The sequence below is a fragment of the Gavialis gangeticus genome, unplaced genomic scaffold, assembly GCF_001723915.1.
Source record: "Gavialis gangeticus isolate Ggan-Ray unplaced genomic scaffold, GavGan_comp1, whole genome shotgun sequence".
Classification (NCBI taxonomy): domain Eukaryota; kingdom Metazoa; phylum Chordata; order Crocodylia; family Gavialidae; genus Gavialis; species Gavialis gangeticus.
The window spans coordinates 26,615,203-26,637,919 of NW_017728998.1; the positions used below are offsets into that span (position 1 = coordinate 26,615,203).

General features: G+C 40.7%; 1 long non-coding RNA gene across 2 annotated transcripts in view; it reads right to left on the reverse strand.

Annotated features, from left to right (window-relative positions):
• Positions 1–11,696: 11,696 nt before the first annotated feature.
• LOC109289566 overlaps positions 11,697–22,717 on the reverse strand; it is a 127,978-nt gene continuing 116,957 nt past the window's right edge. For both annotated transcript variants that reach the window (XR_002095411.1, XR_002095410.1), the window contains exon 3: positions 11,697–11,766. This is a non-coding gene — a long non-coding RNA (uncharacterized LOC109289566). The remainder of the gene's footprint in view (positions 11,767–22,717) is intronic.

A 22,717-nucleotide genomic window follows, 5' to 3' on the forward strand; every position in this document is an offset into this window, starting at 1 on the left:
CTGTGAAGAAACTGTTACTCAGGGCAGGGGGAAGTGACCCCTCTCCCTTGCCACTGCCAGGAAGTTCTCGCTGCAGCAACCCACAGCCCATACGATGCCAGGATGCCCTGTGTTTCCATCACCTGCACCTCTGGGGTGCCCAGGGTGGCAGCTGTGGGGAAGCCCAGTGTGGCATGGGCTCCACCAGCTAAACCAAGAACTGCCCAGCAGTGGTCACGGGGAAGGACCATTTTCCCCCTACACTGATCAGCAGTTTCTACCCTGCACTGCTGCTGCTCAGCATGGACAGGCGAATCCAGAGTGGACACAGGATGTACTGGGTCATGGCTGTGTGGTGCAGGTCCCCACCAATACCGCAGAGCTGGGGGCAGTGTTGACAGCAGCTGGATGGAGACACCACCACCTGGACTGTCTAGAAAAGCAGTCCTGCTGCAGAGCTTCCCCAGCCCTGCTGAGTGTCCAGTGGGCAGCAGGACACACCACAGCCAGGTGGTGCCTGGGCCAGCCAGAACCAAGGGCCAGACAAAGACCCTCTGCAGACCAGATCTGGTCCATGGGCCATATTTTGCCCACCCCTGTGCTAAAGACATCACTATGAATCAAAGTCTAGTTTCCTTTGTTATAAAAGCTAGAACAGCTTTTAAATTAAAAGAAGCAGCAGGGTGTTCTAGGTATCAAGCTATGGTCAAAGAGGAACTCCATTTATGGCCTTAGTAGAATCACTAATCAAGCACTGATTTTTCCTCTGAAAAGCATTAGCACATGCACAAGCCATGCCATGTTTTGCTGGTGCTGGAGTTTCAGGCAATAGAAACTCCTTGGGCTGGGGCTGAAAGATAAGTTGTGTTGTCTCAAGATACAGCCCACATCTTTGTGCTTGATAGAATCATTTATACCTATTCAGAACGGGTTTAAAATGCTGCCACAATCTGAATGTTGTAACACTTAAGTTCCTGCAGGTGTAAATATTCAAAGAATAAAGCTGTAGACAATCAGGTCCATAGCACAATCTTAAATTATTGTTACTACACTTCCAATTATCACTCAATGTTAAGACCAAACCTATCCTATGCTTTTAAAAGATGAGGCTTGTGAAGTATTTATCAAATTTCACTGCTTAGTGTATATTTAAATAATAGTATACTCAGGCCTCAGCATAGAGGGCAAAAACACTTGATACTTTATCTTCTCTACAGCTATAGATTTTGCCATTATTGTATTTGCCTTGTGTTACAGTAAGCTAAGACTGTATTTTTTATTTATAGTAGCAGGTGGGCAATTTATTCTGCTGTTTACTTTTTATGGTTGTTAGGTGGGAGTAATATGTGGCATGAGATATTTGGCTAAGCACCCGCTAATATCTTCAATTAAGTGCTACACGGTTTTCTTTGAGGAATATAGATACTTTGTACATCAGGCAAAAATGAAATCATGTGAACTGAAGGTACACAGTTCCAGCAACTCCTGTTAAAGACAATTAGTTATAGTAACATATCCCAAAAATCACTGCTGTTGAACTGCTGATCTGTCTCAGGGTGACAGGCCTAGCCAGCCCTGCCTCTTACAGAAAGCTGGGTTAGTCAAGGCAAGCTGACAGCAGAGATGCAGCAAAATCATCCTAGGCACAGAAAGCCAGCTAAAAAAAGGATGAGAAACTGGAAAATAATTTAATGTAAGAACTGGAATTTAGCCCCTGACATTATTTTGGGCTGAGAACTTTTTATAGTAATTTGTATTATAGTATTCTGTGCTCATTTTGTAACAATCCAACAGGCAACACAGCCTATTTTTAGGCAATACTGCAGAAACTTATTTGATTGAGAAAGCTTTTCCATTAGAACTAGGGTGACATTTGCAATATCAGCCAGTGCGGTCACCTCTCCTCCTCTTTAACAGCCCCCAAAACACCTTACCCAATGAGAGTGCCTACAATCATGGGAATCATAGAAAATTAAGGTTGGAAAGGACATCAAGGGGTCATTAGTCCAACCCCTTGCTCAAGACAGGACCATCCCCAACTAGATCTTCCCAGTCAAATCACACTCTGCAGTTCCATAGGGGATTCCACTGAAGTCTCTCAGAGTACTTGCCTAGCATCAGGTTTTGCAAACTCAAGGGATAGAGTTTATTTGAGTTTTGTGTACTCAAGTTTATTTAAATTACATTACAGTAAGTCAAAAGAAAATGGCCATATTGGTAATTAACACCGCACAACATTACTGAACTTTGTCCTGTACCCTCTGATCTTTTAAACATGCTACCTTACTTGCATCAATGGCTTGAACATATGGGAAGGACTTAAATTAGGGGCCATGCTTGAGTTAATTCAGCAGTCAAGACAGGCCCCTAGTAACTGAGCATTTCTCTCAGCACCCTCCTTCCTCCCCGCTAGAGTTTAAAAGTTATTCTCCAAAGGCAAAACCCCTGGGGGAAGGCAGCAGGCAAATCTGTTTCTTATGCTCCCCTGTGGGTGAATGCTTTACACTTGTGCAGCTGCCTTTCTAGACATGTGAGAAATGCGTTTTACACCATCTTGTGGCCCCAGGGATGAATCAACAACTGTGATGTTATTCTTCCTTTAGAAGTGCATATGCCCTTGGAGAAAACAGCAGTAGCTAGAGCTGCAAAAAATACTCATGATAAAATAAAAGACATTCTAACCCATTTTCAGGTTTACAAAGATAATGGGAAAGCTCCTATGAACACACTTCACCTCAGGAAACATTTCAGAGGAAGTCATAAGATTTCCCTTCAGGAACCCCCATCAGTGGAGCCTAATTCAATGTTTCCAGACCAGCCAGCAAAAAAACAAAACAAAACAAAACAAAAAAAATTCCCATTTTTGAGCCTCTCTGGGGAAGAAGGAATGGGATATAGGCAGGTCTAAACAGAGGGCAGACATAGGTAAAAACGGGCCTGACAGCTCTGAAATCATGCCAGTCTAGGTTAACAAACCAACAATACTTCTCAACCACGCTCCCGTGCAATGCAGAGCTTTGATTTGCAGGCTGAGCCTTGTTAGCACATCAAAAATAAGGTTAACAGCACCCAATTAAAAATGATGTACTGGACTTGGCATTTAGAGAGGTAATATCCAAATAATACGTTCTAGGCATACAAAGCGACTGCACTGAACAATACTAACTGCTTACGTTAACGTGCAAAACTAAAAATGTGATAAAACTAGGTAACAAGGATGTGAGCATCTGTTATTCACAGGACCCCCAATATCCACTCCCCTCAACCATAAAACTCTATGGAGGCAATTAGTCATCAGCAAATAGAGGCATCACAGTTTTTAAAAGATACCATAGCTGTATTACATGGCATAATCTAAGAGAAACATATGTCTGTGTCTTCTCTTACTACCGCAAAGAACCATAGGTCTTGCTTAACTAGGATCTTCATATCTGGATTACCCATCTACAGCCAACCCATCTTACACCAAATGCAAATATATCATTTTGCTAACCTCACTGATCTGTAGTACTCAGCTTAGATGAAGACAGGAAAAGATTAAATCATAATGCTAACAGACTACACTGCATAACATCTTTCCTGGAAATGACTAATCCAGCAGGGATTTTGTAATAAAGTCAAGAGAGCGTAGCACATATTTTTAAAAATACACTTCTTTCTGTACAGTGAGGGAACTTTTCACTTTTTCCTAATGACAGTGCACATCATTTGAAGTTTTGCTTTATTGAACTATGCTTGTACTGCCATTTTTCAAGGCCACTGCTTGTGACATTGTTCACTAGCACACAAGGTACAAACACATCCTTTTTCACATATATATTTTTGTCTGCCTCGAGTTCATTTTTAGGTTACTGACTGAAGCATGGTAACAGTAAAACGTGATGCATCATCTTCCCTCATCCCTGTCACATTTGCTAACTTATCATTCTACACAGGAGGGATAGAAACCAACTCTTTTGACTGTGTTAACGTTGTCCCTAGCAAGGATTTTAGTACAGTGGTCAGCTAAAAGAGGGTTAAAAAAAGTCCAAATCAGTCTCAACTACCTTGCAACAGGAAGAAGCAGACAGAAGGGCCCAGAATCCCTCTCTAAAAACAAACAAAACAAAACCCCTTCACACTTCCAAGGACTGAGTTGTGATTTGAGCATTTAACCAGAAGTCCATTCAGCTACCAACTCCAAAAGCTGCGAGAGCCCTTCCTAGATACCAGCTCCACTTCACACCTCAGTACAAAATAATCCAAATCAAACGTGCAAAGCTAGTATATACTTATTGCAGGACACAGGGCTGCCCTGCCTAACACCATTCTATCAGTGTTCTGCTGATCTGTCTTCCCTTCCCTTTCTGTCCCATCTCTTTCCAAAGGAACTGAATCCACTTGCTTCTTCAAAATGGGCCAAACTCAGTTCCCTCCCATAATCAGGGAAGTGAGAAGGAAGCAGCTATTCCTGATTCTTTTCTCTTTCCATTCAAAAGAAGTTCAGTTAAGGAGGGTGATGATCCACAAGAGGAATCTTCAAAGGCTGACTCTTATGCATACCTGTCACTTCACATTACTCCAGCAGTCCCTGTAAGTTCAGCTCAACCTGATATAGAGCCATACTGGCTTTTGCATGTGTTCTCCAAAAGCTGCCAAAGTGGGTCAAATGAGTCTAAGCAACTTCTGCTGAACTTTTCAATTTATTCTTCCCCAACTCCTGATGTAATAAGGTAGTTCTGGACATGTGCCTCACACCCTTACTTTCACACTACTTCCTGACATGGTTTATCTGAGCTAGCGTTTAATTATGAACAGAAATACCGCCCTTCACCACAGCAATTAATCATCATAAAGTGGGTGCGAGCTACAAAAAAGTTAATTGCGCTTTTACAAGTTTCCTAGCCATAACTCAAATTTACGTGTAGAAAAATATTTCTTTTACTTCAATAGGTATAAATGAGATGTTCTTATCCAACAAGATCATATAACTACCTCCCCCTTTCAAGAATATAAGGAAATATATCTTTCAGCATCTCATGAACATTTCTTCTCACTGCTTTCATTTCTGGGTCTCTTCTCTTAATTTATAATCCTGCAAATATTTATATACAAGACCAGACCAGAGCATTACATCCTATGTCATGATACATTTTGAAATCTGTCAGGAACCCTGTATTAAATACCAGCGAACCCAAATCTAACCATGTTCCTTCTAAGTATGTACCTTAGAGTATTCAAACTCCTACATTTTTTAAGCATTTTATGCTGGAAGGAAAATATTTTCATACACCATAAAGAAATATTCCCCTGATTTCGGTATGAACAGAGTAATACGAGTATTAGCTATCATGATGTTATTAATGCAGTCTTGATGCAGTACTGCTGAGAGCTCCAGCTTAAAGCTGAAAACTACATTTTGAAGTTGGATCTAATGAAAGGAGATGAGCTATTAAGTGAGCCCCATTTATGTAAAAACTAGTAAATAGCACAAAATGACAAGAACAAAGTGTTCATTCATAGCAGGGGAAATCCACTGACATCAATGGAACTAGATGGGTACAGTCAGACCATGAGAAAGCAGAAGCAGGCTCAATTTCAATAGAATTAAATTGACAAAGGATCTCTTGGCCTTCTGGGTGCAGACAGAAGTGACATTTTCATGTAATCTGGCCCCTGAAAGTGCTCTACAGCTGTGACTTAACACGTGCACAGATGCAGAGAACTTCTAAAATGACAGATCACACGCAACACCGCCCCCATCTAATGAGGTAGCAGATTAAAGTACTCTGCTTTTGAGCATCTGAGGGAACTTGTGTTCTCTCGAGGGTACATTTTTCATGCAGGGCTGTCAGCAGAAAGGGAGGGAGGACAGCAGCAGCAGCTGCTGGGCTGCCTAAACTGAAGGGGGTGCGGGAAGGGAGCCCCTCCTCTCCTCATGCCCCCTGCCTCAGCTACTCTGCCTGGGTAATGGAGAAAGCTGGGTTGGGCCCCCAAGGAGAGGGGGCTCCATTCCACACCCCTCCAGTCCCCAGCCAGGTATCTTGAGTGGCGAGGCAAACCCAGCCTGAGCTGGAAGAGGGGAAAGGAGGGTGGAATGGAGCCCCCCCTTGTATGAAGGAGGTAGGCTGGGGAGAGGAGCTGTCTGGAGCACCCCCATCTGCTGGCTAGAAAGACTGTTCCCCCACCCTCCCTGGACCAACAAGCAAACATCTCTTGGGTAGGGAGAGCACTCTAACTCATGATGTTTTTTGTAAAGCCTCACAAGTTAGAGCGGAGCCCTCAATTTCTGTCAGCGCCTTCTGACACAGCACCAAGGCAAGGCACAAGTTCTGAGAAAGCTACAATATTTGTGTTCTAAATAACTTTTAGCATCTTATACTTCACCTTTTAAGCAAAGGACAGTAGCAGCCTTGATTAATGATGGGTTATTTATGTTTGAATTTCTCCCCAAGAGTCTTTCAGCCCTGATGTACTATATGGCTAAAAATAGCTTCTTCAGAAAATCTTTGACTGCTGGGAAGCTGATGATCCATACTACCCACCTCCATTTATGCTATGGGGAAAATAAAAACCTAAAGCATAAACACTCATGATTATCACAAGTGAGAAGAATTAAAATAGTATAGTAGTCTATTTGCATTAGGGAAACTTTAAATGTCACGATCAGATTTCACAAACTGATTATCATTCTCTTGGGATGCAAAAGCACACTTTACTAAAAGCATTTCCAAAAACTTTTGTTTCATTTATAGCCAGAATTTATCTGTCTACAGCAGTGGTCTCCAACCTTTTTATGGTAAAGATCACTTTTTAGTAGTAAAGGGCACCCCAAGATCTACCGCCCCCTAGTGCCTGCTGCACACCCTACTCCCCAGCCCCCTACCTCCCGACTTGCCTCCCCACCCCCATGAATCGAGGAGTGTCCCAAACCCAGCCAGGCCAGTGCCCAATCCCATTTGTATCATGGCTGTGCTGAGCCATGCCTACCCAGCAACCAGACAAATGTGGCATCAGGCCCTGGCCCAGCTGGGTCTGGGAGTCTCCATGGTCCAGGCAGGCATGGCGGGGGTGGAGCTCCCACCTCTAGGCACAGCCCAACAGAGGCCCCAGTGGTGGGGAAGGGAATGCACCCCCAGGACCTCTGTCATGCGCCTCTGGACAACCAGAATTTCCCAGATTCAGCTGGGCTGGGGCCACCCCCACGTGAGTCGCTGCTGCTAAGCTGAGCCATGCCCACATGTGACCAGCTACAGGGGGACTTGAGGTACAGCAGCAGCCACCTCTGCTACCTCTGCCTCCGTAGAGATGGGGAGGGAGCCCCCCTGTGCCCGTAGAGGAGTCCCCCGGGCTCCAATCTTCCCACCATCCAGCTGGCCTTTGGCCCCACTTACCTTCTTCTGCTCCTGGCTGGGCCACATGGTCAGTTGCTCACTGCAGGCACCTCAATCTGGCCTCTGACCCTTTCTTCCCCCACAGATTGACCTGCTGGGGCTGGGGGCAGCAGGTGTGCACATGCACACGTGCCCAGCTGTACCTCAGCCCAGGATCGACCCAAAGAGGCTCTGGGATCTACCTGTCAACCAGGATCCCCAGGTTGGTAACTACTGGTCTACAGAAATGCAATTATGTATAATATAAAAGTACTACCCTTCTATCACTTTAAAATGGTACTACATATCAAAAGGGGAAAACAATTAAAATATTGTAAATCAAACTTTTGTGTAGTGTCCTTTCAACTAAATAGTAGATTATCCCAATTTAATGCCTCTCTATCGTTAGCCATTTACCACTACCCTCCCTTGAAATTCCAGCTCAACACAGAGATAAAAAAATTGCAAAGTTAAACAAGCTACATATTTACAATGAAGTTTGCAACTTGCTAAAGATGGATATAAAGTTCATTACCTCAAACAGAATTTCAGTAACATAGAGATAAATTCCCCAAGTCTCTATATAGGATATTTTTACTTACTGCATAAGAAGAACAAATGCTGCCATCTAGAATACAGGCACAAACTAATGGTATCAATCATGTCTGCTCTGGGTCCCTACTACAGTACTATTCACCTGAGCACAGATGTGAACTACATCCTATATGTAGCTGTCAAGTGAAACAGTTGCATAATGATCAAAATTTAGCTTTAAAAATTGGCAGCTTTTCCCCCCCTAATAGCTGCTACTAGGTTAGATATTCTTAGCTATATTTTCTGACATCAGCAAACCCTACAAAACACTTTAAAACTCTTAATTTCATTGAGCACAGTCAGCCTAGGAAAAACTCTGAAAGCAGTCTTGTAAGTTAGAGTGAAAACTGATCACCTGTCTGGCTTTCTGTTCTGTTCTCTGTCTCATTGGCAGAGCAAGTGCAGGAGGAATACAACAGATGCATTGTAATCTAGGACTTTTTTTACAGAGAATTTTAAAGGATTATCTGCCCTTGTATAGTCATTTCATAGAATGTTGTCATATTAGTTAGGATATACTGAGAACCTATCCGATTGGTCCGACTACTATACTATTGGTCATACTATTTATCAGACAACACTTTTTTGGAAATAATTATCTATACTTTTAATTAAAATGAAATTTCCAATTCATGTGAAAATAGAAAGAGGAGAAAAGAGAAATCTGTGAGGTTTTGCATCTGCATTTCTTGTCATGAACAGGTTTTGAATTGTTTGGGGAGTAAACTAGTAATAAGCTAATTAGGTGCATATCTATTATAAGTAATGAAGAGTCATAAGGAAGTTTTAAAGAAAGGTTACATTTGTTCTGCTGAGTGAGAAAAAAAATCAAATTAACATAGCTGATAGGTCAAGAAACACAGAAGCTCTTACTATTAAGGTTCTGCCATGATGTGTTATATTTGACATTAGGAAAACACAACTGTAAAATTTGTATTTATGTGCAACTAGAACCAATTGATTTAGAGCATCCTTTTTTCCCTAGACAACCTAATTTATATTTTAATTTGCTGGAGGTAATTAATTATCACAGAGTAAATACGTTGTACTGAAAAACTCTATTAAATCACTGCCTTAATGGATGCAGAATGATTTTTCCTCCTCTCTTCCTTTTGGATAAAGTTTTACATTCCTAAGCATTTTAAAAGTAATGTATCAAGCTCTAAATATTTTATGGTCCGTATTAAGCACTGTTTGGGGTCCATGTCCCTTTAGACTCCAACATAGCACATTATAGTATATAAAGCAATTTGCCCAGAGTAATGAGTTCTGTAGTAACTGCATGAAGACCATTATCGAATTGCTGCTGCTGCAGGCAACCATTTGATCTGATATAAAGTATGGTAGGGTTAGGGGCTGGGATATTTCTGTTTATCCTATTTGTCTTGTACATAGAAGAGTGTTCACATCTTTTCCATCTTCTGGTCATCAGCAAGTGCTAGGCCTGTAGAAACCAAAAAAGAACCTACATACCATAGTGGACAAACTCAATTTTTAAAAACACACACTATAAATATGTCTATAAACTGTAATCTAGCAGATAATTAAGCAAAAATCAAAAGGAAATTGATGTGGTAGAGAAGCAATAGAAAAAATACAGGAGGCTCTAGTAACCCATAATCTAAACCTGAAATCCATAACTGGATAAAGTAAGAATTGAAACATTAATTAAGATAATACCCACGTTATTTTATTTAACCCCATATTGCCACATTCCTGTGGCATTTGTGCATACTGGTCACATTTTCGGGGTAATTTCTATGTTATAGCCCATTTAATTTTTCCCTCTGAAGACTGTTTAGCTTTTCTAGCTGCTTGAACTTAGGTATAATATGCAAAAGATATACCCAATTTAAAAAGGTTCACATTTTATTGAGCATGGAGATTCTTCAAACTCCAGACACATTACTTTCCCAATGGATGCCCTACTTGTGAGGTAATTAATGCTCATCAAATTAAATAAAATATTCTTCTCCAAAATCTCAGTCATACTTTATCCAAACTCTTTAAATATTCAACTATCTAAAGTATAAACTAAAAGTACCTATGGATGTAACATTTGCTGATGGGGGCAGGACTGATGGGGGGCAGGACTGATGTGGGGGTACAAAGCTTCATCAGATACAGTGCATACAGTACATAGAGCAGGAAGGAAACCAGACATGGACTCTCAGAACCACAATCTGATTCAAGCTTCTCCCTTGCTCCTGTGAAGAAGTAGCAGAGCAACTGCTATTCTACCTCTCTCACCTCCTTTGGCAACATGGGTCAAGCAACCATGACAAGGCATGTTATCCTCCCTTTCATTCCATTTATGGGTGGGCAAAAGGACTCAGGACTGAACCCAGAAAGATGATATAGTACACCACAGGCAATGCGATGTTGGGGGGGCAGTATGAGGGAGGTACATGCCCCCCACCCCCCCAAATTTCTGCACCAACATCAGGGCATGGGGTTGTAGCCTGGCCAGAGCCAGAGCCCAGCAGCAGTGAGAGTGGTGGCAGTATGGAGGTGTGCCCCCCTGCACTGTTAGCACTTGTGTATCTCCTATGCAGTACACAAAGGCAAACGGTGTTTAGATGCAGTCATAAAACTAATTAGTTACCACTCAAATAAAAACTGTATCATAGTTAGACTTCTTCCTTTCTGTAGAAAGTTGTCTTTCCCATTCCCCATCTTTGCTTTAAGGCTTCTGTGAGGCATGTTTTCTGAGTTCCCTAACATTTGGTAAGGCAGTTTAAAATTGCTGTCCAGAATTCATCAATATAAAAATGGCCCAGAAACAGTGTATTTCACACATGTTTGCATTTAAAGGAAAAACTGCTGAATTGACACATTTGAAGCTTAGTTTTCATAACTAGTCAGGATGAGAATGTCAAAAGCCAAAGGTGGGGCAATTGGGACAGCCATCCCCAGACCAACTTAACAGGGGAAGGGGCAAAATAAATGGCTGCCAGCACAGCCACACAGTTACATTGGACTGGAAATCATTCCTGCACCTGTGTGTGGCAGCTGCCCCAGGTGCCCAGCTGCACTGTTACACCTCTGAGAAGAACAGCTGTGTAAAGGAGAACAGGAAAGAAAAATGACACTTATCATAGGTGAGGATGAGCCAGTGAAGGGAGAAAAGACAGCACCAAAAGAGAGGAGAATGTCCTGAGAGCCACAGTTCTAGAGCAGCTGCTCCATTCAGCTAAAGTAGCCCAAGAGCAGTGGATGGACAGCACATGAGAGAGAAGAGCATGGGGAGTGTGGAGAGCTGGAGGGGGGGGAGCTGTGTCCTGGAACCCGTGATGTCAGGCAGGACTTCCCCAGCAGCAGAAAGCCGACAGGCAGCTGGCAAGTGAGCTCAGGAAAACTCGATTAGGCCAGGAGATGCCAGCAGCAAAGATGCCACAGAGCGGAGTGGCACAAGTGGCAGGAGAGCTCTGCCAGAGACAGACCAGCCGGGAGAAAAGCAGCTGGGCCTTAATTAAGATTTTAACTATTTAAGTTCATTTTTGGGTTGTTTTTTTTCTTGCCGATTGCCATAGCCATAGCAGGCCAACAGGGTAAGGAGGCCAGATTGGCTGAACCTCCACCCCTATAGACAGAAGAGGGAAATTAACAAGTCAAGTCAATTAACACCTAGGCAAGGGTGTGTAAGTCCTGGATCAGGTTTGGTTTTCCTTTTGGACTCCTTGGTTTTGTTTTGCAATATTAGAGGTTGTGCAACCCTTGGAGACAGCAGGGCAGAAAGCCCTCTCAAGACAAACCACAGAACTTATCTGAGGCTGAGAAGAAGTCCAGTAGTCACTGTTAATTTGGTTCTGTTGAAATGACTACTGAGATGCTCGAGAACCTACATAAGAAAAGAAAGAAAAAGACAGATTACCCATTAAGACCTACATGCGCAAGTGACAATGTAACATCTGGGTGGCACTAGGATGGGGTGTAGGGGAGGTTGGAGCCCCAGAAGAAACCCCAAACTGGGTTACTGTTGTCCAGCAGTGGTGGAAATTAGCATCTCCCAATTGATATTATCACAAGTACATCAAGACGTGGCAGACAAATGGGACTGATGTGGAGTGCAGGCAAGTGACTGAGAAACCAATGGTCAGGGCAGGGAAGGTACTGGGGTACCATGAATGTAGCTTTAACCAGGCCAAGCCCTGATCACCTGGTTTTATAGTATAGAGAAGTTTCTCACAAAACAAACATTTACTAAAGTTTAATAAGATATATTATGAACTACAAAGATATCTTTATGTAAAGCTATGTAGCTATTGATCAAAGAATGAGCAAGCATAGACACATTTATCCCTGTAAGAAAGGAATACATTTATAAAATTAAAATTTATCTACAGTAAAATGTTACCCCTTTTTTTTATTTTCTGACAGGAATATACCAAAGGATTGCAAATAGAATTTACATTTCAAATATTAACAAAATATTCTATTTTAACTCTATTATTTTTATTATGATTATTTATTTATTCATTTTTTTGGTGACCAAAACCCAGAATATCCTGATGAAGGACTTTCAAAAGGAATAAATTTGGGGGGGGGAGGTGGGGGGAACACCAAGTTTTCTGACCTGTTGAACACTGATGTCAATTTACAGCAGAACCTTGGAAAGTAACATGTCAAAGTTTGCTCTTCTCTTGATAGTATAAATGTAGAGCCCTAATGATGTCAACTTAAGTTTTCCTGATATATAGTTTGGAGCAGAAAAGAACTAGGTCTCATATGACTTTGTTTGAAACATATGGTCACAAGACAAACAGTACTAACACCACAACTCTGGACAACTTTGATGAAAAGTATCTGTCTGATTCCCATTTTCTCATCCACACTACATCTGCTAGGACCTTCACTTTTACACATTCAGTTTTTAATCACTGAACTCCTTCAGCACAGATGGCTGCTGTAAATGTTCACTGCAAATTAAGCATGCTGCTCCTATTATGTTTAACTGAATTTGAATGCCTAATTTTCTGTACATGATGCTGATAATTTAACCCAACTAGTCCAAGTAAAGAATTGTAAAGGAAAAGAATATTCTTTGTGAATAGGTGGTGACAATAGGCCAAGATAAAAGCTCTAAAGCAGATAAGCTATGAAACATTGCGCAACAAAGATTGGATAAAATACTGGCCAGTCCTTTGAATTCTTACTTCAAAGGTTTACAAGTAAAATCCTGAAAAGTGCTATACATGCTGATATAAAAAATTAAGTTTTTGAAGGCTTTTCAGATTTTCCAATTCATCTCCTGCCTTTCAGGCTTTAAGCCTCACATACAAAGTCATAAGATGTCAGACTGAGTTTGCTTTTTACTTTTCATCTAATTGAAACCCAGGGACAATTATTTTTAATGTCTTTAGTATTGTCTTTGAGAGATGCAGAGTTCCTCTTGAGAAGAGCAAAGCACTCTCATCTCAGATTAAGCCAGTTCCTGTGTCTTTCGTCAGTTTTTTGAGAGCCCTCAGATCAGCATCAAGTTTTTTATTTCAATGGAGTATAAAGTTGTTCTGCAATTGTCATTGCGTTTCATAGAATCAGGTCCTCTGATTGGAATGTGATGTTATCAAGCAATTACAGACATCTATTACTAATAATATGATCCCTCAGTTTGGACTAAGTCAAAGACGCCATTAACTCTCACTAAGGTGGCCAATGACTATTTAATTTTATCTGCACATGTAGAGGCGGTATTTTCCCTGTTTGAGAACATCTATATAGTATTACTTGAATAGTCTTGTGGAGAGAAAAAAATTAATCCTCAACAAACTAATATAGAGGAGCAACATTTTAAGTATTACTACAATGTCAAATCATTTTCAAAAATAGGTTTTTATTGATGAAAGGGTGAACGAAGACTGGAGTGAATGTAAAACAGGGTATGGAAGTGTAATTTATAAGTGGCATATGCTCCACAGCAACAGTTTATCTGAAAGACAATTCAAAACACCTGAAGTTGCTTCATGACAAAACAACAGGGAATGAAAAAGTTCAGCTTTAATATATATATATTTTTTTTAATTAAAGTGGTTCCTGAGGCAGGTAAGTCATCCATTTATTAGTTCTTTTCCTAATCTTGTTCAAAGATTTGAAAGGTTCAGCAAATGACCCAATTAACAAGATCATCCTATCTCCCTTTTCCTTCTATACTGGACTACTTTAATTAAGAAATAATATCCCCATCATTGAAGCTCTAATGTGTAATCTTTGACCATGATTCATGTAATTCATCTTGAAGCTCTACTGAGAGCCATAATTTTTTTGCCTGACCAAAATATTTTCATTAATGAACTAGGGAGAGAATAAAATTTAAACTTTCTTACTGTATGAAACTATTTTGTATTCATTTTTCTTGTAATTACTTGTTTAGCCTATTTTGTGGCATACCTCATTCCCCTATATCTCCTATTCTATACTTCATAAATGCAAAGGTAGTACAAAAGTAGTATGAAAACAGTTACCAAGTACCTGCCTTGACAAGCACAATCTAGACAGAAGTATTAGAGGAAAGGGAAAATAAATACAAAAGGAGGGATCATAAGGCAAGGGTTTGCCCTCTTCCATCCTAGGGTGCCAGAGCCAGGAAGGCCTCAGCTGCTTAATACCACATCTACCAAGTGCCGTGGAAAGGGTTAAGATGTGTCCTACCTCTGCATGGAATTTCTCTGTTTCTTTCTCCAGCTTGTGAGCCTAAATACTGGCTTATTTGGCTACTTTAATTCCTCCGATAACAAATCAGCCAGTGGCTGCATGTCTTTCCTCACTTTACCCCTTATTTCAGAGCATGTATTCCTGTGACAACTACTGAGGAAACATTGACATTTTAAGAAGTTTTCCTAGGGGAAAGGTGTTGCTTCTATTAACCTTTTGTTTTCAAGTGACCAATATTTACTATCAAGTGGAAAAGCCCAATGTCCACTAAAGCGTCTCTATCCAAAGATTATTTTGATTGTTATGCCACTGTTGATCTCTTTCTTAAGCCACATGTCTTTTTACCATCAAGACAATCTGTTTTTCCATTAAATGGGAGATTACTGTTGTTATTCTCATGGCTATTGTTATTGAAAAGCCCCCATCTTCAGCATGCATTGGAACACAATATTGGCATCCATGTCCAACAGAAACAGCTGAACTCCTGGCTATATCAACTTTCGGATTTGCATTGCACAAATACATCACTGGACTGTGAGCGCATCTATACAAGATGCACATTACAGGTGCACGTCTAGACACCTACCAAAAATTGCTTAATGCACATTAGCTAATGGGCATTAAATTTAGTCACACTTAAATGCTTTGCGAGTTTCTCTTTGCTGATGACTGTGTGTTATGCACAGACTTACAGGCTGACGTGCAATGATTCATGGATCTACTCTCATCAGCCTGCAACAACCTCAAACTCACTATCAACATGAAGAAGACTGAAGTGACCTGTGCCTGGCACAACCTCCCAGGAACCACGTCTCAGTTAAAGATCAACAACTGTCGATGGTTGACAAGTTTCTCCATCTAGGCAACACACTTTCCCGTGCTGTCTACATCAACTACAAACTCAATGTGGGACTAGCAAAAGCCAGTGTGGCCTTCGGCAGACTCTGTAAGCGAGTCTGGGACCACAGAGACATCGGAATGCTGACAAAACTGAAGGCTTAAAAAGCCATCATTCACCCCACCCTCCTATATGCCTGCGAAACCTGGATCTTCTACCAGCGTCATGCCAGGAAACTAAAACACTTCCACCTGTGCTGCCTGTGAAAAATACTAAAGATCAAGTGGTAGGACACAATCCCAGACACTGAGGTGCTCAGAAGATCATCTCTCCCCAGTATTCACACTCTACTGAAACTGGCATAGCTAAGATGGGACAGCTACCTTTCAAGAATGCCCGACACTCACCTCCCAAAGAATTTCTTCTATAGTACAAGGTATCCCTAAAGTGTTTTGGCATTGACCCAGAATCATGGGAGCAAATCGCTCATGACCATCCATCCTGGAGGTCATCAATCCAGAACAGAGCACTGGCCTTCAAACAGCAATGCACGGCAGAAGCAATGAAGAAATGCATGGCCGAAGCAATGAAGAAATGCATGGCCAGGAAAATGAAAACCTCCCATATTTAGTCCTCATTGCTTTTCTGCCCCTGATGCAGCAGGTTGTTCAAGGCAAAGTTCGAGTTTATAGGTCACCTATGAAAAACCCATATGACCTAGCCACCCTCCCCCTTCTTTTCTTTTTCTTTTCTCCTTTTTCCTCCATTCTCCCTACCTTTTTCTCGTCCACTTTTACTTTCTTCTCTACCCCCCTAACCTGGATGCGGTTGTCTTCACCCACGAAGGACAATACCACAAATGCACATGTAGACACACCCTGTACTAATTAACTCCTTAACCTTCACACCAAGCCATCTTTTTTTATAAGCATCAAATACCCACTGCACTTCTTTTACAAGTTCCTTTCCAGGTGGCAGCCATTCTCAGTACTTTCATATTCAGATAGTGAACCTGTAGCTGTAGGATTTGCCATATGGATCCTGTACCCTATTATCAGAGTAGTCAATGCTGTGGAGTAATAGGGAATCTATCCTCCAGAATGTACCTCTTTTGTAGGTAGAAATGGACTTAGGTTCTGACGTTTAAATAAGTATAATAATTTTAATATCTGTATAAATGCCAGTCCTCAATGACTTCTTGTCCTCAGAATTGTACTGTGGAATTTGCTATGTCTTACCATCAATTTTTAACTTCTCATCTTTCAGTTTTCATTGACAGTCTCCTACTCTCAGCAGAATCTACCCACACTTCCTTCTCTACACCTTACTGTGTATATTTTTATCAGGTTCCTTCCTATTCATCTTGTTTAGAAAAAAAGAAATTGTAATCTTTAATTTTTAATTGCTGATATTATAAAAAGAGTTATTCTGACAAAATTAATCCAATCTACTCTATGCCCTTTGCAAAGGCTACTTCTTCCAAATCAACTTCACAAGTAAAAAGGGAAAACACAGGGTTAATGAACTTGTGGCGATACACATTTCATCTTCAGAAGGCTAGAAAATAAGGAATTCTCTGGGAAGGGTTTGTTAGTAGTTAAGAAATTCCCCATGAAGAATACACTAGTGTCAGGCTGTTCTCCAAGCCAGCATGAATGACATCTACTAAAGTCGAAAACGTTCCCTCCTTTGCCACAGCAGACACAGAGGAGTCCATCACCTGTCAGTCAGTTAGACAAAGAAGGGAGTAGCATGGCAACTAAAAGACATCTTGCAATTGAGCTTAGTCTTTATAAAGCCAGGGCATCTGATAAATCTAACAGGACTATTACACACTGGGAGAATGGTTTGAAGAGACAGAAGAGTTGAATATTTAGACAGAAACATTTTACACGGTGGTACCAAATTAATTTTTTTCAAACATAGCATTTTATTCTGTTTCTATTAGTATATGGCTACTTATATCCAATAAAGTAATTATCTGTACATCAGCATTTGGTATTTAAGATGAGGATGTTTCAGAGAATGTACTGTATGTATTGCAACAAACCCGTTATACCTTTTGTTAGGTCAGAGGACACAAATGTACCCTACAATTAAAACAACTTGCATGATGTGTTTAAATAAGGCTCCAACCCCATCATTTTATCACCCTTTTCTCCCTCCAAAAATATTCTTAGTAGAGCAGTCTCACCCCACAAGGTTTCCAATATTTCATTGCAAAGAATTATACTTTCCTTTCAGCTTAATTTTGTATCAACATGAAATTCCAGATTTCAGATCTTTGATGCACAGTTGGCATTTGAACTACCTGAAGAGGTTAGAGATGTCCAACCATTCCAGACAGACAATATTTGCACAAAAACAAAACCACAACATGAATAACTATGAAACTTTTGGTGATGCCAGGCAAGAGGTGAAAAAAGGGAGTTTTATATGTTTTTTATGAATACCAAATGCACTTAATTTTCCCTGTGCAATATTATTCTATCCAGATGTGGAGAGTTAAATCAAAGGAGACTACAAGGAGGAAGCATATCCTCAGCAGATATAATAATTAGGGCTGTGTGAAACAGCACCATTCCATTTCTACTTGCATTTTGACATTCTGAAGGAACAGTATTTCATTCTGAATTTTGTTTCGATTAGAAACTGCTGTCCTGTTTCATTTCATCGAAACAGTTTTGCTGTTTTGACATTTCACCCATACGATATAATGGGGAAGCTCAAAACAGCCTATAAAACTTTGTCATTTCTGGCCTGATTTGGATGAAACTTGCAGAACTGGTAGCCCCCTCTGGGGGCATGAAGCCTGCCAGGTTTCAAGGAAATGGGTATAGGGGTTTCAGGGAAACTGCACCTCAAAATCCTGAAAGCAAAAAACTCATGTCACATGTATGTGTTAAGCCACAGCGGGGTCAAAAATGCAGGCATGCTAACACCTGCTGAGGCCACAAAGCCTGCCAGCTGTCAAGGATATAGGTGCAGGGGTTTCTGGGTTCTGGGGCCCTGCACCTCTGGCTGCTGACAGGCAAAACTCGTGACATGGGTGGGTGACACTATGCGTGTGTGTTAAGGTGCACCCTCATTCAACTGACACCAAGGCAGAAAGCAGGGCAGTGCAAACAATGATGCCTTTTATGCAGTTTTTCCATCCCTCCCCCAGAGCACTGGGATTGGAAGGGACCTCAGGGAAGGACGGCAGTCACTGGCCAGCTACACAATAAATAATTAGAGCACTCCTCCCCTCCCCCCCTTCTCCCTACCTCTCCTTACTTTAGTTCCTGTTTCCCTACAGGCAAGCCCAGCTTGAGTTTCAAAACTTGAAACGTTTTGAAAATTTTGAAATGTTTCGACTTGTCTCATTTTGTTTCGAGGCTGCTTCAAAGCTCCTTGTTTCATTTTGATTTTGCTGTATTGAGCTCGAAATGAGTCAAAACAGCATCAAAACAAAACTGCTGGCAAAATTGCACGCAGCCTTAATGATAATGCCCCAAATCCATGGGAAAACAGCCGGGGAAGCTATTAAGTAGGAAATACTCCTAGCCTGTACCTACTAAGTTAGCAAAACTAACTCTTCCCAGGGCAATTCTAGGATCCCAAAGCATACTAAATATAAAGTCTAGACATGACTGGGGTGAGGGCTGAGTTGGTTGTCAGTGAGCTGAGACACACTGGGAGAGTGAGAAGGATGGCAATGATCAATGATGCAGAACACTGATTCTCCCAGATATACTATAGGGACACTCTCCTCCTAGTTATGGGGACATGTAATGGGAGCTTACAAAAGTAAGCAAGGAAAGGGATAAAGATTCAACTAAGGAGTATCATGAACATAACTTCTTTGCTTTGAACCTTCTCTGCATGTCTGAAGTTTCCAGGGAAAGAACAAGCAAGGCCATTTTTTTTTCCAAAGCAGCTGTTTCCAAGCCACTTCAATTAGCATATTGGTAGCAGGCTCCCCTAACAGGAAACTCACTCAGACAGGCCTGCCCAGTTAATATGCAGGTAGACTGCAGGCCAAGCAGCTAGACTCTGGGACTGGTAGGACAACAGAATGCTGCCCTTGACGGAGCCAAAGGCAGCCCGACTTCTAACCTGAGGGATACTCTTAAGAAAAAATGGAAGGGAGTTCAAAAAGAGAATTGTTGTGTTGCAACACTGGCACAAGGCTGCTCTGATCTCCCACATGCCGCCCTCTGTCCAGCAATGAGCAATGGCATGAAAGAAATACGTCCACTTTTTTAACAACAACAACGAAGCTCCAAACCTCCATCCCTTTCTTTGTCTGAGGCACAAGCATTCCTACAGCTAACACAACTGCTCACTTTCTGGCTGAAGATGGTTAGAGCAAAAGAGAAGTGAAATACAATTCAGCAATCTCCACTCTGCACCTTTCTGCAAACTAATAACTTCACAAACTAGATAAGTCCACAACATAGAGGCTACTTCCTGTGGATACCAAGACTGTAATGCATGGCAAACTTGTCTTAGCTGGTCTTCCTGAATCCACCTGGAAGGTAGATTATTTCTGCTGGAGACAAAATGTTTACACAGATATACTGAACACAAAAAACTTTTATTGTGTCTATTTCTTTTCAGTAAATTTTATGTCATTATTATTATTGGATGTGAAGATTCACTTTATTGATATCAGTCACAAAAAAAATGAATATAGCATAAATGGTACAATTGAACCATTTTATTACAGCCAGTCAAATACTGATTATAAATGGATGACTTCCCATTCATTTACAACAAATTGTCTCCTCAGTCTAGAATATTGTTATAGATATATAAATCTGATATCAAATTCATATACATCAGACTGGCAGCTGAGGAACTGAACAGCATATGAAATGTACTTTTTTTTTTAAGCCAATGACCAGCAGTACCTTTCCAAACTGACTTTACTTTGAGAGACGGATGCTACCAACAAAGATTTTTCCCAGTACAGTAATTCAAATCGTTTCAAATAAGTCACCCAAACATGTCGATTTTGGATTTTAAACTTCATTGCAGAACAACAAGGAAGTGTTTTTGCCTCCCTGCCTGCCATCTGACACCTCCAGGGAAGGAATTCTACCTGATCAACACATCAAAGAGCTGCTCAGCACAGCTCACAAAGACTCTCTCGTGGACCCAGAGGGGCAGACTTCCATCTTCAGCTCCCTCTGTGCAAAAATGAAGTTTATTTCCTACCTATGAGGACTTTTTATCATCTTGTACCATCTACAGTTTTCTCAGAGCCTGACGAAGGGACTTTGATCCCAAAAGCTTGCAGAAAAGGACAATTTTCTTGCCATTTTCCAGTTGGTCTAATAAAAGGTATCATTTTGGAACCAAGAGTTCTAGTTTTTTGTATGACCCAAACATTAATATACTTTGTACATTTTAGCTATTGTTACAGTCTTCCTAAATCAAGTAGTTGTGAAATTCAGATGAGAGTTCAAGAGGGTTAGAGAAGATTGTGAGAATATGACTGGAAGATTATCTATAACATTTTCCATAAAATCGTATAAAGGGAAGAGAACAATAAAAACTTACAATGTCTATTCAAGACTATTTGAAACAGAAATGTGTAATTTTAAGTATCAGTTAACTAAGTGCAACCATTCAATTAATCATGTTGCATTATCATGGGACATAGCATTCAAATATATGCATATAACCATCTTCAGTAATAGCTCATGAGCTGCCTTGAAACCTGCCCAAGGTTTGGTTCGTCTTGCAGTAAGTCTTATTTTTCCTATCTATGTCCTAATTTAGTGACGAAAAGCTTAAAAGCCAGTTTTAAATTGGTAAGGACACTGTCCCCCTTTCTCTCACACTTATCACAGACAGCATTTGACAGTCTCATATGTTTCTCTGTTTGGTTGTATTTTTTTTTTAAAGGTGTGATTATGGGATTAGATTTTTCAAGTAGTTTTAGCAACTTGCTCTTTTCAGTTATTTTCCTTAGTGATCAGAAGCAGGTACTGACAATGAATAAAAAGCAGTTTTTCCATTATAGAAGTGCCAGAAGTCATATCTCCAACTTGAGCAAGGTTACTACATTTTACAAACAAAAGAGTATGGAAACTGCACGACGGTTGGTCCATCCTAAATACTCACAAACGTTTTAGCATCTATGCTGGTTTGTAAAATTCTCCATTTTCCTCATCAACCAGGGGCAAAAAGTGATTGCCAAGTGCTGCCAACTCTTAAATTTTTGACATTGCAACATTCTTATCTATGGGTTTTTCCCCAAAACAGTTCCTGAAGACAAATCTCAGCTTCATTTTAAAATTAAACTACATCCTAAAAAGACACAAAACCCAAAGTGCACATAAGAACAAACCCCACATTTATATTTAAGCTTTCCAGTATTCTAAGGTTTCTCTGACTCCTCCTTTTTAATAGCTGTGGTTGGCAAGTATCCATAAAGATTCCAAGTTAGGGTAGCATTAGGTTCATGCAGATAGAGACAGTGTGTGGCTAAAGGTACAATGGACTGGGAAATATGCTCCCCATGAACTTGGGGGAGGGGGCACAGTGTAGCAATCCAATTTGCTGATTTTTTTGTTAAAATTCAGAAGAGCATCCACATTAGATAGAAATGACATTGACTCATTGCCATTAAAATGGACAAAACCAGTAAACAAAAAAGCCCCCCCCCCCAACTCCCCTCAAATCACCTCCACAGCCAGAGCCAGCTTTCCATCCATACTTTGTTAGTGCTGGTCCCAGATTATCCAAGGCAGAATTTCATGTACTACAGCAATGAACATGTTTTCCATTATTGTACTGACATGCTGTAACTTCTTGTTAGCCCTTTCATCAATCCTGCCTCACTGTTGCATAACTCAGGCCTGCCAATGTCCTGTAATACCAGCACTATAAAAACAGATAAACAAGTACTACCACAAAACAGTAAATAATACTTCCAGCTATAAATGAAGAAATCTTTGCTATTTGTTTATTTAATGTATTGACTCTCATCTTGACTGGCCATTCATTTCCCTTCCCCAGGCAAGACAATGCCAAGTGGGCCAAAGTAATAGGGATATACAGTAATGAGGCTTTAATAAAGCAAGGAAAAGGAGAAAATGATAGTGGATATTAAATGGACAGGAGTGGTAAACCAGGCAGATGCATTACATATTTGTACACATTCATTGTATACTGGTGGCCATTTTGGCTTTGATTGCCTCTGAACATGGCTCTAAAGATAAGTGTTTGGAATCTTGTTCTGGAAGCTTCGTTATACAAGTGTGTTGTCAGATATATTAGGCCAGGAGCTAGATTTTGTTTCGGCAAAAAA